The sequence below is a fragment of the Magnolia sinica genome, chromosome 10 (genome assembly GCF_029962835.1).
Source record: "Magnolia sinica isolate HGM2019 chromosome 10, MsV1, whole genome shotgun sequence".
NCBI classification, from domain to species: domain Eukaryota; kingdom Viridiplantae; phylum Streptophyta; class Magnoliopsida; order Magnoliales; family Magnoliaceae; genus Magnolia; species Magnolia sinica.
In genome coordinates this window covers 80950252-80968845 of record NC_080582.1, presented here as the reverse complement: position 1 = coordinate 80968845, position 18594 = coordinate 80950252, and the positions used below count along the sequence as shown (strand labels likewise).

Here is an 18594-nt window from a genome sequence, read left to right as displayed (position 1 = left end):
TTCACCTCTTAGCCCTAGCTAAGAGGTTTAGCTAGCCATGATGCAGCTGGAACTCCCCAAAATTAAAATAAAAAAGAAATAAAGAAAATTCTAAACTAGTCCTAAAGAATGGATGCTTCTCTCCCTTTCTTCCCTCTCTTTAATAGATGTGAAAGACGGTGTATGGGAGGCTGGAAGAGAGTTGGTTCGATGCTTGGGCGGTGGCTAGGTCGGTTTGGAGAACCGACTCCAAGCTACGTAGGTTCTTGTACAAACTCTGTTTTGGACAGCGAGAAACGCACAAACGTGACTGAGATTTTGCATAAGAGAAGGATCTGATTGGATGATTTATCCCATTCAGAGTCCTTGGTGATGATCGGTTGCCCCATGTGAAGGGTTTGGACGGTTTGGATTGGCCTGATTAATCTGTTTTGGCTTCTGTTTTCTCTGCTGTTAATCCCATATGGCTCTTCATTCGATCGTCATCGCCATGCAAATCTTCCTTCCAACATCTGAAATCCTATGTTTTCTGGTAATGGACGTGTGCTGCATTCACTAAATGGTCTAAGATCATCATCCTATGCTCCTAGCCCATCTTTTTGTAATGAAATCGCACCATTTCTTGTGGACGCGCGCAGTCTTCGCAATTCTCTTATGCTGACGAGTGGTGGGGCACATGATCAATGTTGATGGAGAAATCCACTCCGTCCATTAGCTGCCTCGTGGAATCTTGGCCTGAAAAACCAAGCTTTTGATATGAAATTGGTGTAGCCCAAAGAATCACATTTGTTGTACTGCTTTGAATGCAGCGGAATGGCCTTCTTGTGACTACTGTAGCGGGTGTGTGCGTGTGCACGGTTGCACATGGTCGACTTGGGTTTGACCTGCTCGAGCTCATCTTCATGATGGACGGATTGGATTGTACATGTGGGCCATGATGGTGGCCCACCGACTTTCAAACGGTGCCCCTATTTCATGCAGAAGAAACGGAAGTTTCCGTTTTTGGTAGCTGCTGCAGGTCAAAGTCGGTTTGACCCGACTTTGAGTTGCAGTGCACAGCTAGTGCACATGTGCACTATGCACACTCCACTTAAGGTGGGGTCCACTATGATGTTAATGAGAGATCCAATCCGTCCACCCATTTTCTCATCTTATTTAAACTGTCGAGACCAATTTTGAAGCATATCCAGAGATTAGGTGGGCTCTAGATCGCTGATATGTGGGATGATCTGTCTATTGGGCCACTTCTAAAGGAATACAAGGGATAAATTTTAACATGTACGGTTAATTTATGGTCCTCAGGCTAGATATAAAGTTTTAAACCAATTGGATGGGGGAAACCCTGTGATCTTGAATTCTTAATGACTTTCAGGCCTCTTTAGTGTGACACACGTGATTTTCTTGAATCTTGGTCTTGTAAAATCATCGATCTCAGTCCCCTAGAGTCTTTCCCTTGCCTTAGTGACTTTGGAGTGTTAATTCCATGCTTTTAGTACCCATTTTCAGTCCAAGCTCTTAAATTCACCTTACAGCACAAACATGATTAAAATATGGCATTAAACAATATCACGTTTCGTAAAAGCAGGTAATAACTGGGGTTTAATATGCAATATTCGACACTCAACAGCGATGGCATAAAAGAATGACAAAATGTGTACGAAAAGCATTGATTGAAGCTATGATGCGAAATAGAGATAAGAGAAGAGGGCATGAAGCTACACATTTGAGGAATGAAGACATGATAGAGATTATTGTTAAAAGATGTCTTAAATCTGAAAAAGTTCGACTCGAAGTCTAGCACCAATGTATTTGAAATTCACGAGGTCTTCGACTAGTTGAAGGCTATGCAAATTGTACACGGACTGTGTAAATTTGAGGCGGTTTCTAGGGATGTGCGTAAGTGGGAGTTCCCCAACTATAAATAGGAGTCCTTAGGGTCATTCTAAAGTATTCTAAGGCTTTCTAAAAGTATTTCAAGGGTTTCTAAAAGGGTTTTAGGGTTTTCAAAGGGTGTAGTAAGGGTAAGATTCGAGGTTGTTGGAATTTGGTAAGTCCTCTCCCTTTGTAATTTATGCTTTCATAATGGATTTCTGTCGCTTTGTGCTGTGGTTTTTTCCTGAAAGGGTTTTCCACGTTAAATCTTTGTGTTCTCTTGTGTTTGCTTGGTGCTCTTGGATTGCTATCATAGATCCATCTCCATGTGATTCCGCAGAACAAATCCCAACAAGGTTAACAATTAAAACTTTCTTGGGTGGGGCCAACTTTGAGAAAAATCTGAGCCATCGATTCTGGATAATGATTTGATAAATAGGGTAAGTGACTCGGGCGAGTCAGGTGAGACTTGGGCAATATAGGGTGTCTGATGGAGTTAACCTAAGTAAAAAAAAAAAAAGCAGGAGAGGGATAGAATTGTAGAGACGACTATTTCCTTTCCAAGATGTGGATTGCATCCAATAGGGCACTGGATGCATCATGTTCGGTGAAATGGAAAAGGGCCATGTGCGTATGTGCAAGCATAGAGCTTACAGTGAAAAGAGCAAAAATACCATTTTATGTAGAGAATTTTTTACTTTTTCATTATTAGTCTCATGCATATGGTGCCTTTTCACTACGGTTGGATGGAGTGTGTCCAAATCCTTTACTTGAATGTGACTTGGTTGTAACCCCAAACCACTAAGGTGGGTGGGACCCTGACCATGGGGCTCACCTCGATCTATGAATTGTATATCTACATTGTCCATCCATTTTGCCACTTTATTTTAGGCTATGGTAAAAAAAATTGAGGAACATACAAATTTTAGACTAACATCTAGTGGTAATTGACCATTAAAAACTCTTTTTTGAACTACAAAAGTTTTGAAGCAATATGATATTTAAGTTTTCCCTTCATCTGGGTATATGTGACCTTATAAACCGGTTGGATGGCAAATAAAAATTATGGTGGACCCTAGGAATTTCTTAATGGTGGGTGTTCAATGATCACTAAAATTGTGTACTACTCTAAACTTTACCTAATATAGCATAGGTACCATTATGCAGGTTTTCATTAGACAATAGACTCTTATTAAAAATAGTTGGTCGAGGTGTGTACACACCATGTTGTGTGTTGACGTCACCAAGTTATGTGGGTCCCATCATGTTGAGGGTCAAATATTGCATATCAGACCCAGTTACTGCCTGGATTTACGAACATAGTACGGTTTAACAGCCTGATTTAATCATGTTTGTGATGCAGGGCGTATTCACGAGCCTGGACTGGGAAAGGTTACTAAAAGCATGGATTTAACGGTCTGAAAGCACTAGAGCATGGGACGGACCTTAGGAGACCAAGATCGACAGATTTGCACGCCAGGGATCCAAGAAAATCGAGAAATTGAAGCTCAAGTGGCCTGAAAAGTATCCAGAATGCAAGATCATAGGGTTCCCACCATCTGATCAGTTCAAAACTCCATACGTGCCTGAGGACCATAAATGAACCGTACATGTAAAATTTCAGCTCCTAGATCACTGTGAAAGTGGCTCAACGGACAGATCAGCCCACAAATTACTGATCTGGGGCCCACCTGATCTCTGGATACACCTCATCTTCGGTCTCAACGCCTTAAATCATGTGAAGAACCAGATGGACGGTGCAGATTTCTCGAAAACTTCATACGTGGACCCCATATGAGACGAGTGTGCATGATGTACATGTGCACTGGCCGTGCACGGCAACGCAGAGCTCGGTCAAACCGTCTCTTGACCGAGCTCTCCCTCTCCAACTCGAATTCGTTCCTGCGGAAGAAACAGAGGTTGCGAGTGAGTCTTGTGGCCCACCACCGTGATGCAATGAGCTGATCCGGACCGTCCATGAGATTCATATGGCCCATGCCACTAAGGCCTAGGTGGCAAAATGCGATGAAACAGTAATGATAGGGTTCCAGCAGTTCAAACACAGAACAAACGGTAGCAAGAAAGATTCTCTGGGCTGCACCAAAACCGATCCAAACAACCCATACTCGACCGAAATTTTTAGGGAAATCTGGTGGACGGTTTGAATTTCTCAAGCGACAAGGTAAGTGGGCCCCACCGAGAGTCCAGCGCCGATAGTCTCAGGCCCTATTTACGCAGCCCGCGCGCGCCCGGCCAATCGGGGTCATTCTGTGATCATAGGTCGGCCTATCCATCTGGACCGTCCATTCATCCCAGGAGGTAGACAAGACCGGACACATGGTGTTTTTTCAGACCCATACGCATGTACGCATGGAAACCCATACGCATGTACGCATGGAAACAGCGTCCGAGAGACCCGGACGTTCCAGTCCATTCGGCGATCGTGGCCAGGTTCAGAACAATGATCCTGGCCGTCCAAACACCTCTCAAGGTGCAACCGATTGATGCCAAGCTGACTGAATGGATCAGATCAAGTAGCAGGTTCCGTTTTGCAGAGATATAATGGCGCCAAGAAGTGTCGGTTCTTGTTCTTGCGCACGGCTGTGAAAGAAGCTGCGGAAAAAGCTCTCTGCGTAAATCAGTCAGCCACCATCTTCGGTTGCGTATAAGAGGAGAGAAGAAAAGGAGAGAAAAGGAACAGTTTTTTTTGGGGCAGGGACGTGAGAAGCAAGACAAAAGGATAGAGAAAACGTGAAGGAGCGGGAGAGAGTACAGGGGGCTGGACGTGAAGCTGGTTCTTCTTTTCTCTCCTTCTTGTTCTTTTCTTTCTCTTTTTATTTGATTTGTTCAGGCCATTCATGTGTGGCTAAACCTCTTAGCTAGGGCTAAGAGGTGAAGCCTGTAGCGAGATGGGAGAGTCTATTCTATGCATTTAATTTAAATTTCTGAACTTAATTTGATTTTAAGTTGATTATTAAAGGAATATTTTCTCAGTCTTTAATGGTCTGTTGTGACTGAAATTACAATGGGTTTGCAATGGCTTTGAATATTTCTTTTTCTCTTTTAAATGTTTATGACGTCAGGAGGCCCTGTTGTTCACCATCGTCTCTTGGGCATGGTTGGATGATAGTACCCTTCCTAACTTTCATGCACTGTTGATTGGTTGGTAATTAGTTTAATCCTGTTATTTACTTTGTCGCCTGGGCATGGTTAGATGATGGAATCCATTCTAATTCATATACCTTTCATCTTTTGAAAACCAGATCAAGTAAGTTCAACTTATTTCCATAATCCTTGATGCAAGCATAAGATCTCCCTGATCTCTACGAGTGGATCCTCTGAATCCCTAGTTTCCCTTCCTTGAATTGTTTAAAGTTTTAGATAATTATTCCACAATTATTCCTTAAAATTCTATTTGGTTAGATCACATCTTAGTCTAGTTCTAGTTCTACTTGGTTTCAGATAACGTACAGGTATCAGTCCCTGTGGATTCGACCTCGGTCTTACCGAGTTTATTACTACATCACAACCCTATACTTGGGGAGTGAACAAGTTTTTGACGCCGTTGCCGGGGACTGACGGTTACGTTTTTCTGAAATTCATTAGTTTTAGAATTAGGTTAGGATTAGGATTTCACTAACTTTAGGTTAAAGATTTTTATTTTATTTTATTTTTAGAAACTAACTTGTTTCCATGTTTTGTAGGATCCTGACATAAGTTCCTAAATTGGTAATTCCTTCCTAATTTCTCTACTTTTTCCACTTTTAAAATTAGGGTTTAAATTTTAGAAATCTTCTAATTCTAGTATTTTCCTATTTGTAGGAAATAGTTTATTTTTAGAAATTTTCCTCTTTTGTTTTTAGAAACTAGGTTAGTTATTTCCCTTCTTAGAAATTAACTTTCTATTTTTATTTTTAGTAACTTTCTAATTGTAGAATTTTAGTTTAGAAACTAACCTTCCTATTTTGTAGGCCTTTAAGATAGAAATTTCTAATTCGGTTAAGCTTCTTCTCTACTTTCTATTTTTCAGTTCTCTTTTTAATTTACTTTCTAGTTTAGGGCTCTCTTCTTTTAGAAGCTAGTTCACTTCTATCTTTCTTTTAAAGGATTATTCTTCTCTTTTTAGAATCTAACTTATTTTGTTTTATTTTGCAAGTCTGCAACTGAGGGCCTCCAATTGGCACATGGAACGACATGCAGAGGGAATTCATAAAAAAATTCTTCCCACATCATAAAACGATTACCCTCAGAAAAGCAATCATGAACTTTGCCCAAAAGGAAGATGAAACATTCTTCCAATGTTGGGAAAGATTCAAAGATTTAGTCAGTTCATGCCCACAACACGGATTTGAAACGTGGCACATTACAAATTTTTTCTATGATGGACTGACATCTTCCATGCGCCAAATGGTCGAGACAATGTGTAATGTAGAGTTCATTAATAAAGATGTTGACGAGGTATGGGATTACCTCGATAGTCTCGCTGAAAAAATACAATCATGGGACTATTACCCAATGGCGAACACCACGTCTAGGCCGACTCAATTAAAGGAGAAAGGTGGATTATATCTTTTGAAAGAAGAGGATGATCTCAAGTGTAAAGTGACTACGCTCATAAGGAAAGTTGAGGCCATGGAAGGAAAGAAGGATAAGGTTAATGAAATTGTTTGCGGAACATTCATACAACTGAAAATTGTCCTACAATACCCGCCTTTCGAGGAGTGTTGAATGAACAAGCCAATGCCGTAAACAACTATCAAAGACCTTTTACTGGACCTAACTCCAATACATACAATCTTGGTTGGAAAAATCATCCAAACTTTAGTTGGAGGAATGGACAAACGGCTACTCCTCCAGGTTTCTTCAATCAAAATCCAAATCAAGTGAAACCTCAAGAGGAACCGGTTCAAAATTCCATACAAGAGCTGGCTCAGGCTATGCGGGGAATTACAGATTTTATGCAGAAGATAGATTCTCGTATGACGGTTATAGAAAAAGGGATGCTTCCTGCACAACCTCTCCCCAATCCTAAACCGCAGTGCGAGATTAATGATCCCAGTTCTTCAAATCAGATGGGGCACGCTAAATCCATCACCACTCTTAGGAGTGGAAAGATCATTGATAAAACTCTTCCGGTTAAGCCCTAAAAGCCTCAAGAACCAGAAGAGGATAACAATGATGGAGCTAGCGATGCCCCACAAAAATTAGAACCGGAACTTCTAGAGAAACCAGTTGCTCCATTCCCCCAACGGTTGGTTTCACCAAAACCTCTCTCTAACTCTCAGGATATCCTAGAGGTGTTGAAACAAGTGAAAGTTAACATTCCTCTACTTGATGTCGTGAAACAGATTCCTTCATATACCAAATTTCTGAAAGACTTATGCACAACCAAAAGATGAAAAATTATTCAAAAGAAAATCTTCTTGACTGAGAAAGTGAGTGCTATCCTGAAGTAAGACGTGCCACAGAAATTCAAAGATCCCGGTAGCCCAACCATATCATGTGTAATCGGAAACCATCGAATTGATCACGCACTTCTTGACTTAGGAGCGAGCGTCAATCTGATTCCCTACTCGGTATACAAACAGTTAGGTTTGGGTGAATTAAAACCCACCCTAACCACACTACAACTTGCTGATCGCTCTGTTCGTGTACTAAGAGGGATAATCGAAGATGTGTTAGTCCAGGTCGATAGATTTTACTACCCTGTAGATTTTATCATCCTGGACACCGAACCCATCAATAACATGAGCACTCAGATTCCCGTCATTCTTGGTCGCCCATTCCTTGCCACGTCAAATGCAATTATCAATTGCAGGAATGGTGTCATGACTGTCTTTTGAAAAATTGACATTGGAGTTAAACATTTTTTTCAATAACGGCAGCAACTCAGAGGATGATGACGATTTCCACGACATTAACATGATTGACTCTTTCGTGGAAGATACGACACCCCTAACCTTATCTTCCGACCATCTAGAGACGTGCCTGGCCCACTCCCATGATTTTGATGATGACATGATTAGGGAGACGTGCGCCTTGCTTGATACTGCACCGGTACTTGAAGTTAACAGGTGGAGGCCACAATTTGAAGAATTGCCACAAACCGATATAGTGCCTCTACCGTCTAACCTCAAGCCGCCAAAGCTTGACCTAAAACCTTTGCCCTCTGATTTGAAATATGCCTATTTAGATCAAGATGAGACATACCCGGTGGTGATCTCTGCCCACCTGGAGAAAGAACAGGAGAGTATGCTCATATCCACTCTCATTAAGCATAAAGGAGCCCTGGGATGGACGATAGCGGACCTCAAGGGAATCGATCCCTCGATTTGTACTCACCGCATATATCTTGAGGATAATGCAAAAACTGCTCGGCAACCACAACGTAGACTAAATCCAAACATGAAGGAAGTGGTTAAAGCTGAGGTTCTTAAACTATTGGACGTGGGTATCATATACCCTATATCTGATAGTCAATGGGTGAGTCCAACTCAAGTGGTCCCTAAGAAGTCTAGAATCACCATCGTAGCTAATGCCAATAATGAACTCGTACCAACTAGAGTCACTACTGGTTGGAGAATGTGCATTGACTGCAGGAAGTTGAATACCGTCACGAGGAAAGACCACTTTCCTTTACCATTCATTGATCAGATCCTGGAAAGGTTAGCTGGTCATTCCTATTACAGTTTCCTTAACGGGTATTCGGGCTACAACCAGATAGAGATAGCCCCTGAAGACCAGGAAAAGACCACATTTACATGTCCCTACGGAACCTTTGCCTATCGAAGGATGCCATTCGGACTATGTAATGCCCCTGCCACCTTTCAGCGATGTATGCTTAGTATCTTTTCTGATATGGTGGGGCAATAGCTAGAGGTCTTCATGGACGATTTCTCCGTTTATGGTCCATCTTTCAGCAAGTGCTTAGAAAGTCTTAAATGTGTGCTGAAAAGATGTGAAGAAAAGAACTTGGTACTTAATTGGGAGAAGTGTCATTTCATGGTTTAGAAGGGAATTGTCCTTGGGCATATCATCTCGTCCAAGGGAATCGAGGTAGATAAGGCAAAAATCGATCTTATCTCTAACCTACCTCCACCCAAGAACATCAGAGACGTGCGATCCTTCTTAGGACACGCAGGATTTTACAGGCGATTCATAAAGGACTTTAGTCTCCTCTCTCATCCTTTATGTAATCTTCTTCAAAAGGATGCTCCGTACGAGTGGACTGAGTAATGCCAGGAAGCTTTCACCAAGCTTAAGGGCACGTTAACCACTGCACCTATCATGCAGCCACCCGACTGGAACCTTCCTTTTGAGCTTATGTGCGACGCTTCTGATTATGCGCTTGGGGCGGTCCTAGGCCAGAGAAAAGATAAGAGGCCCTACGTCATTCATTACGCGAGTAGAACTTTAAATTCTGCCCAAGTGAACTACTCGACTACGGAAAAAGAACTCTTAGCTGTAGTGTTCGCCTTGGACAAATTTAGGTCCTACTTGATCGAATCTAAGATTATTATCTACACAGATCATGCGGCACTTAAGTATCTTTTCTCTAAGAATGATTCTAAGTCCCGTTTGATACGATGGATTCTTCTACTCCAAGAATTTGATTTGGAAATTAAAGATAAAAAGGGAGTAGAAAACGTTGTGGCCGATCACCTTTCTCGCCTTAATACCTCTGATCCCCTTGAGATGACCCATATCAACGACATGTTCCCTGATGAACAACTGTTCAGAGTCTCCCATTCACCTTAGTTCGCTGATATTGCTAATTATCTTGCTATAGGTACCATACCGACACAGTGGACTGCGCAGGATAAGAAGAAATTCTTCACCGAGGTGCGCAACTTCTTCTGGGATGATCCTTATTTATTTAAATATTGCCCAGACTAAATCCTAAGGAGATGTGTACCAGACGATGAGCATCAGAGCGTCATCTCCTTCTGTCACTCACAGGCCTGTGGTGGTCACTTTTCTACTAAAAAGACCATGGCCAAGATTCTGCAGTATGGTTTTTACTGGCCCACCATGTTTAGGAACACTCATGAGTTTTGTAAAGCTTGTGAGCGTTGTCAGAAATTGGGAGCATTGTCCCGTTGAAATATGATGCCTTTGAACCCCATCCTTATCATTGAAGCATTTGATTGCTGGGGCATCGATTTCATGGGACCATTCCCCTAATCGTTTGGAAATCTGTACATGTTGCTCGCTGTGGATTATGTTACTAAATGGGTCAAAGCGATTCCGTGTCGAACTAATGACCATCGCACGGTCATTAAATTCCTAAAAGAAAACATCATTTCTCGATTCGGAACGCCTCGAGCCATCATTAGTGATGGGGGCTCACACTTTTGTAATAAACCATTTGAGAGCTTAATGAAGAAATACGGTATCTCTCATAGGGTGAGCACCCCATATCACCCACAGACAAGTGGGCAAGCTGAGATTTCTAATAGAAAAATTAAACATATTTTGGAGAAAACGGTTAACCCTGACCATGAGGATTGGTCAATCCGATTGACCGATGCCTTATGGGCATACCGTACTGCCTTTAAAACCCCTATTGGAATGTCTCCCTTTAGACTTGTCTATGGGAAAGCTTGTCACTTGCCTGTGGAGCTGGAACATAAAGCATACTGGGCGATCAAAAATTTTAATTTCAATCTGGACAACGCTGGCTCGCTACGCAAACTTCAATTGAATGAACTTGAGGAAATCCGAAATGATGCATACGATAATTCAAGAATTTACAAGGACAAGATGAAAGTATTTCATGACCAACACAATTTACGAAAATCATTCACGCCTGGTCAGAAGGTCCTTTTGTACAATTCTCGATTACATCTCTTTCCGGGTAAGCTTCGATCCCGTTGGACCGACCCTTACATTGTTGTTACTGTTTTTCCTCATGGGGCCGTTGAAATTAGAGATCCCGACAATGGCAAGGAGTTTAAAGTCAATGGACATCGATTGAAATCATTTGTCGAGAAATTTGATTCAGAGGACATGTCCATACCTCTGACTGCTCCTATTTACCAGGATTGATCTCCTAGTCTGATAGAGGTGCAGGTAAGTTTATCGCTTTCATAGGATTAGGGTAGTTGCTTTATTTGTCTGGCTGAAGACGGTAAACTTAGCGCTCCTGGGAGGCAACCCAGCTCTTCATTTCATTAGTTATTTCAATGTTTGTGGGTAACATTACTTCAAACCCTCACGAGACTACAACTCGTCCACTAGGGGCAACCTAGGGGTTTAAAGGCTTATTGCATACGCTAAATGCAATCGAGAGCACCTGCGAAAGTGGTATAGGTAGGATTTTATTTTTGTTATTTTTATTTTTTATTATGTTGGTTTCTCTCTTGTACTTGTTCACTCCCCAAGTATAGGGTTGTGATGTAGTAATAAACTCGGTAAGACCGAGGTCGAATCCACAGGGACTGATACCTGTACGTTATCTGAAACCAAGTAGAACTAGAACTAGACTAAGATGTGATCTACACCAAATAGAATTTAAGGAATAATTGTAGAATAATTATCTAAAACTTTAAGGAATTCAGAAGAAGGAAACTAAGGATTCAGAGGATCCACTTGTAGAGATCAGGGAGATCTTATGCCTGCTTCAAAAATCATGAAAATTAAACTGAACTTCTTCTGATATAATTTTAAAGAGATGAAAGGTATATGAATTAGAATGGATTCCATCACCACACCATGCCCAGGAGACAAAGTTAACAAAAGAATTAAACTAATTACCAACCAATCAACATGCCATGAAGGTCAGGAAGGGTACCATCATCTAACCATGCCCAGGAGACGATGGTGAACAACAGGGCCTCCTGACGTCATAAACATCAAAAGGGAAAAAGAAATATTCAAAGCCATTGCAAACCCATTGTAATTTCAGTCACAACAGACCATTAAAGACTAAGAAAATATTCATTTAATAATCAACTTAAAATCAAATTCAGTTCAGAAATTTAAATTAAACGCATGAAACAGTATCTCCCATCTCGTTACAGACTTCACCTCTTAGCCCTAGCTAAGAGGTTTAGCCACACATGAATGGGCTGAACAAAGCAAATGAAGATAGAAATAAAAAGAGAAAGAAAAGAACAAGAAGGAAAGGAAAAACCAGCTTCACGTCTAGCCAAAACTCCCCTTTTGCTCCTGTCCAAAGCCTCTCTTTCCCAGCATGCTCCACGGCTCCAGCTTCCCTTTCACGTCCAGCCCCCTGTCTAACGTTCCAGCCGACCACCAAGCTAACCAGCTTCCCTCCAAGCTCACGTGTAGTAGCAAGCCTCCCCTGTACTCTCTCCCGCCCCCGTCCTCCTTGCAAAACCTCCATTCATCTCCCTTTATAGAACTCGTCGGAGCCGAATTTCCCCACTCTAGGCGGAAGTCTTCCGCACAAGAGAACGTGTTGGAGTCGGAATAAAAAAACTTTCGCAGCAACAGGCGGAGGACCCGCGATCAACCCGCGTTTGGCTTGAGATTTTGGACGACTGATCGTCCAAAATCAGAATCAGACTTCTTGGTGGTGGTCACGGCTCCCTGTTGATGAGAATGAACGGTTTGGATTGCTGATCCGATCACCATCTTGATCAGGGAATGGCCCGAAAGTCTCGGCTGCGCGCAACAGAGCTTGCGCGCTTCTTGCGCTGGGATGTTGGTGGAGGCCATGATTGAATTTGGTTGAGAAATCAACACCGTCCATTGAAATCCTTGTGAAAAACCATTCGGGAATGGTGATTTTTGGAGTGAAATCGATGGGGTACACAAGATCTTCTACTCCGCCATCCATCCTGCGTTTAACGGCTGGGATCATGAAGACACTTATATAGTGGCCAAAAAGACACCTAGGCGTTGGTCTTGGCCATCTTATAAGGCATGTGAACGGGTCGGATCATCGAAATTAAGAGCGAGTGGGGCCCACAGAGATCGTCCGTCGAAACAGCATCGGACGCTGTTTCTTTTAAACAAACGGACTTCGGGTCAGTCCGTGGTTTGACCGGACTCTCCGTCCGGTGCACTTCTCGTGCACATGTACCCTATGTACATGCAATGTACATATGGGTTCATCGTGATGTTCGTGAGAAATCCGTTCCGTCCATCCATTCTGTCATATCATTTAGACCGTCTAGACCAATTTTGAAGCATATCCAGATATTAGGCGGGCCCCACATAACGATTAAAGGGGCTGATCTGTCCATTGGGCCACTTTCAGAGGGATCCAATGGCTGAAATTTGACGTGTACGGTTAGTTTTTGGTCCTCGAGCCATGTATAAAGTTTCGAGCTAAACAGATGGTGGGAACCCTGTGATCTTGCATTCTGGACCAATTTCGGGCCACTTGAGCTTCAGTTTCTCAATTTTCGCGAATCCCCGGCGTGTAGTTCCGTCGATCTTGGTCCCCTGGAGTTCGTCCCTTACCTTGGTACATTTTGAACGTTAAATCCGTGCTTTTAGCATCCCGATCCAGTCTCAGCTCGCAATTCCACCTTGCAACACAAACATGATTAAAATGGGCTATTCAATGGTACCATGTTCATAAATCCAGGCAATAACTGGGTCTGATATGTAATATTTGACCCTCAACAGTGCTAACCCGCTCTTACGTAGATATCTTTGAAAAGCCTCTTGATTCTTTCGTCCAGGTATTATCTTTCCATCACTCCTCCTATATTTTCGTTGTCCCATGTGCATTGCATGTCTATTTCTTTTACATTGAGGACAATGTAGATTTTTGGTTGGGGGTGGGAGATTAGGTTTCCTAATCAGTGTTTTCTTGGTCTTGAGCAAAAGTTGTGAAAATTTTTAATTTTCTGAACTTTCTCGTGAATTCGAATGGATTTTGACAGCCGTCTAGGGCACTCGGAATATTCAAGATACATGATGTTGGAAATTTAAGACTCTTGGATTCAGTATCTGTTGGATTACATAATTAAGTTTGAATTGTTAATCCAGAATTAGAAGTTGTAAACATTGATTGAGTTATAATCTCACATGTCACATCTCGCTTTTCATTAAGGTTTCAGTTTGATATTGAAGGATTTACTTGGTACTCACTAAGCATGAAAGGAACCGGCCTGAGAAAATTGAAGGGATTAGGTGAATAACCTTCACCATAGGTTTGCTCCCTATAGGTGAGGGTTCAATTTCCCAAAGTAGCCGGCGGAAAGGGGTGGGCAATGGTCTTCATCATAAGTTTGCTCCCTACAGGTGAAGATTTGATTCCCCCCCTTGGCGGTATTTTAATGAAAAAAATATATATATCAAAGGTCGATTAATGAAAAGATGATCCGTGAGGAAAATTTGAGTTATTATGAATTATCTTAGTGTTTACCGATAATATCATAAAATTAAGAAGTGAACCTTAATGATAAGCCGAGATTACACGATACACCCATGGAACTAAATATTTAGAATCGTTCTAATTAATGGATTAATATTTGAGCTTGATTATGAAGTTTACTGTGAGCTTGATTTCAGGAGAAAGTAATGCCAACACTCATGAATCTTAGAATTCGAGTATCTGAATTGTTTTTCATAAATCTCTTGAGTTTGTAGAAATTGTCCTGTATTTCTCAACTTATTTTTCGCATACCTTGCTCGGGACTAGCAAGATGCTGGTTGGGGGTTGTGTTAGGGTCAAATATTGCATATCAGACCCAGTTACTGCCTGGATTTACGAACATAGTACGGTTTAACAGCCTGATTTAATCATGTTTGTGATGCAGGGCGTATTCACGAGCCTGGACTGGGAAAGGTTACTAAAAGCATGGATTTAACGGTCTGAAAGCACCAGAGCATGGGACGGACCCTAGGAGACCAAGATCGACAGATTTGCACGCCAGGGATCCAAGAAAATCGAGAAATTGAAACTCAAGTGGCCTGAAAAGTGTCCAGAATGCAAGATCATAGGGTTCCCACCATCTGATCAGTTCAAAACTCCATACGTGGCCTGAGGACCATAAATGAACCGTACACGTAAAATTTCAGCTCCTGGATCACTGTGAAAGTGGCCCAACGGACAGATCAGCCCACAAATTACTGATCTGGGGCCCACCTGATCTTTAGATACACCTCATCTTCGGTCTCAACACCTTAAATCATGTGAAGAACCAGATGGACGGTGCAGATTTCTCGAAAACTTCATACGTGGACCCCATATGAGACGAGTGTGCATGGTGTACATGTGCACTGGCCGTGCACGGCAATGCAGAGCTCGGTCAAACCGTCTCTTGACCGAGCTCTCCCTCTCCAACTCGAATTCGTTCCTGCGGAAGAAACAGAGGTTGCGGGTGATTCTTGTGACCCACCACCGTGATGTAATGAGCTGATCCGGACCGTCCATGAGATTCATATGGCCCATGCCATTAAGGCCTAGGTGGCAAAATGCGATAAAACAGTAATGATAGGGTTCCAGCAGTTCAAACACAGAACAAACGGTAGCAAGAAAGATTCTCTGGGCCGCACCAAAACCGATCCAAACAACCCATACTCGACCGAAATTTTTAGGGGAATCTGGTGGACGGTTTGGATTTCTCAAGCGACAAGGTAAGTGGGCCCCACCGAGAGTCCAGCGCCGATAGTCTCAGGCCCTGTTTACGCAGCCCGCGCACGCCCGACCAATCGGGGCCATTCTGTGATCATAGCAGGGGTCGGCCCGTCCATCTGGACCGTCCATTCATCCCAGGAGGTAGACAAGACCGGACACATGGTGTTTTTTCAGAACCATACGCGTGTACGCATGGAAACAGCGTCCTAGAGACCCGGACGTTCCAGTCCATTCGGCGATCGTGGCCAGGTTCAGAACAATGATCCTGGCCGTCCAAACACCTCTCAAGGTGCAACCGATTGATGCCAAGCTGACTGAATGGATCAGATCAAGTAGCAGGTTCCGTTTTGCAGAGATATAATGGCGCCAAGAAGTGTCGGTTCTTGTTCTTGCGCACGGCTGTGAAAGAAGCTGCGGAAAAAGCTCTCTGCGTAAATCAGTCAGCCACCATCTTCGGTTGCGTATAAGAGGAGAGAAGAAAAGGAGAGAAAAGGAACAGTTTTTTTTGGGGCAGGGACGTGAGAAGCAAGACAAAAGGATAGAGAAAACGTGAAGGAGCGGGAGAGAGTACAGGGGGCTGGACGTGAAGCTGGTTCTTCTTTTCTCTCCTTCTTGTTCTTTTCTTTCTCTTTTTATTTGATTTGTTCAGGCCATTCATGTGTGGCTAAACCTCTTAGCTAGGGCTAAGAGGTGAAGCTATGCGAGATGGGAGAGTCTATTCTATGCATTTAATTTAAATTTCGAACTTAATTTGATTTTAAGTTGATTATTAAAGGAATATTTTCTCGGTCTTTAATGGTCTGTTGTATTGAAATTACAATGGGTTTGCAATGGCTTTGAATATTTCTTTTTCTCTTTTAAATGTTTATGACGTCAGGAGGCCCTGTTGTTCACCATCGTCTCTTGGGCATGGTTGGATGATAGTACCCTTCCTAACTTTCATGCACTGTTGATTGGTTGGTAATTAGTTTAATCTTGTTGTTTGCTTTGTCGCCTGGGCATGGTTAGATGATGGAATCCATTCTAATTCATATACCTTTCATCTTTTGAAAACCAGATCAAGTAAGTTCAACTTAATTCCATAATCCTTGATGCAAGCATAAGATCTCCCTGATCTCTACGAGTGGATCCTCTGAATCCCTAGTTTCCCTTCCTTGAATTGTTTAAAGTTTTAGATAATTATTCCACAATTATTCCTTAAAATTCTATTTGGTTAGATCACATCTTAGTCTAGTTCTAGTTCTACTTGGTTTCAGATAACGTACAGGTATCAGTCCCTGTGGATTCGACCTCGGTCTTACCGAGTTTATTACTACATCACAACCCTATACTTGGGGAGTGAACACATCACAAGGCATGTGTTATATCCAAACTGTTGGTACATTCGACGAGCTCATCATAAGGCTTGAGCTGAAAAATAAGATAGATCCAAAGATCCAGTGGACCACACTGCAAAAAAGTAGTGGAGATTGAATGTCTACCATTGAAACCCATTCGGGGGTGACATAAATTTTGGATCAATATGATATTTGTTTCTCCTCCTCGTCCACGTCTGTGTGACCTTACAAACAAATTAGATGGAAAATAAACATTATGATGGCGCTACAAATGTTTTAACAGTGAGAATTATTACCCCCAATGCTATTTATGGTGTGGTTCACTTAAGCTTTAGATATGACTTATTTTTGGGCTCACGAGCTAAATCATCATGTCGAATGAATTAACAGTATGGATAAATAAATACATAATAGTAGGGCCCATGTAATTTTGATATCCTTTGAACAGTAGGTATAACTGGAGCTGAGCAGGAATGACAGCCTTTGCACAACACACACCCACACCGGCCCATGTTAGTGGTGTGTGGTAGCCAATTCGCTTCCCGTCAGTCAGGGAATCGGATTGCATAGTGAGTAACTAAAGCCGGGAGGATTAAGAGGGATGGGATGGTAAAATCTCGGGATATGCCAAATGAGCCAAATAGACTCGATGAACTTGTCCCGGGATATAGCAAACCCATGGATCTTAAACCAATCCACTGACATCACCATCATTACCTTAAAATTGATCCCATCCCTCCTAATCTTGTTCAATCGTGCCTGGGGCGTGTTTGGTTGGACGGATTGGAAGGGATTGGAAGGTAAAATCTCGGGATATGCCGAGCATAGCAAACAGACTTGGTGAACTTGTCTCGGGATATAGCAATCCCATGGATCTTAAACCAATCCTCTAACACCATCATCATTACCTTAAAATCCATCCCATCCCTCCTAATCCCATGGGATCCATCCGGCCAAACAAGCCTTACGCATACTGGGTAAATTGTTGGAATATTTGGTTGAATTAAATAGACTATTAAAATCGAGAACCAAAAAAGAAAAATAAAATTTTGAGAAAGAAGAACTTATTGAATTAAGTCGAGGCATGACTGAGTCACTCGGCTTGAAATCGAATTTGCTCCCCTTGGACAGCGTCCCAAGTGCAACAGGTTTCCAGAGCAATTGACCTCTAGGATACAACGACTATGACCCGGTCCCAGCGGTGCACTCACTGTACACGGGCTCGAACCACTTGCAGTTTAATCCGAAAGTACTGAGTTGACTCAGCGATTTATTCAGTAGAAAAATGCTTAAAACCGAATATCAGAGAGCGTTTTATAAGAGAAGAATTTTTCGTATATTTGAAACTGGAATCGGTAGTCTTTATATAGACTCCGAAATGGTGCATAAGCACCCTTTACAAAAGGTTAGGTCCGTTGGGTTTAAACCCAACAGGGGCGACCAACCGAAAAGGATGCATCTCTCTGGTTTAAAATGAAAAGGCGCAAGTATGAGTACACTCTCTCACATAAAGTCCTGCGAGTACCCATACACACACCCACGCGAGTACACTCACACCGCACCCGCGCTCATGCCCAGCCCAGCCCGTCGCGTCGCGTCGCGTCACGTACGCGCACACGCACACGCACACGGACTCGGCTCGGCGCGCGCGCGTGTGTGGTCAATGGCATAAATTAGATCTATTGGCATATCCCCTCCACAGGACCAAATCCACATGCCCCCTGAAAGGGGCTCAAGCCCTAGACAAAAATACTATCTTATATACAAGATAGTTTACTTTGTCAAATTCGATGTGGGACAAAACTCACAACTCAAAAGTACCACAACTTTTCAAAAATGGAGGAA

The 18594-nt window shown here is 42.4% G+C and overlaps 1 non-coding gene across 1 annotated transcript; it reads right to left on the bottom strand.

The window, feature by feature from the left end:
* Nucleotides 1–6093: 6093 nt before the first annotated feature.
* LOC131217737 (small nucleolar RNA R71) lies at nucleotides 6094–6200 on the bottom strand. Its single transcript, XR_009157328.1, has one exon. It is a non-coding gene; the product is annotated as a small nucleolar RNA R71 (small nucleolar RNA).
* Between the last annotated feature and the right edge of the window lie 12394 nt (nucleotides 6201–18594).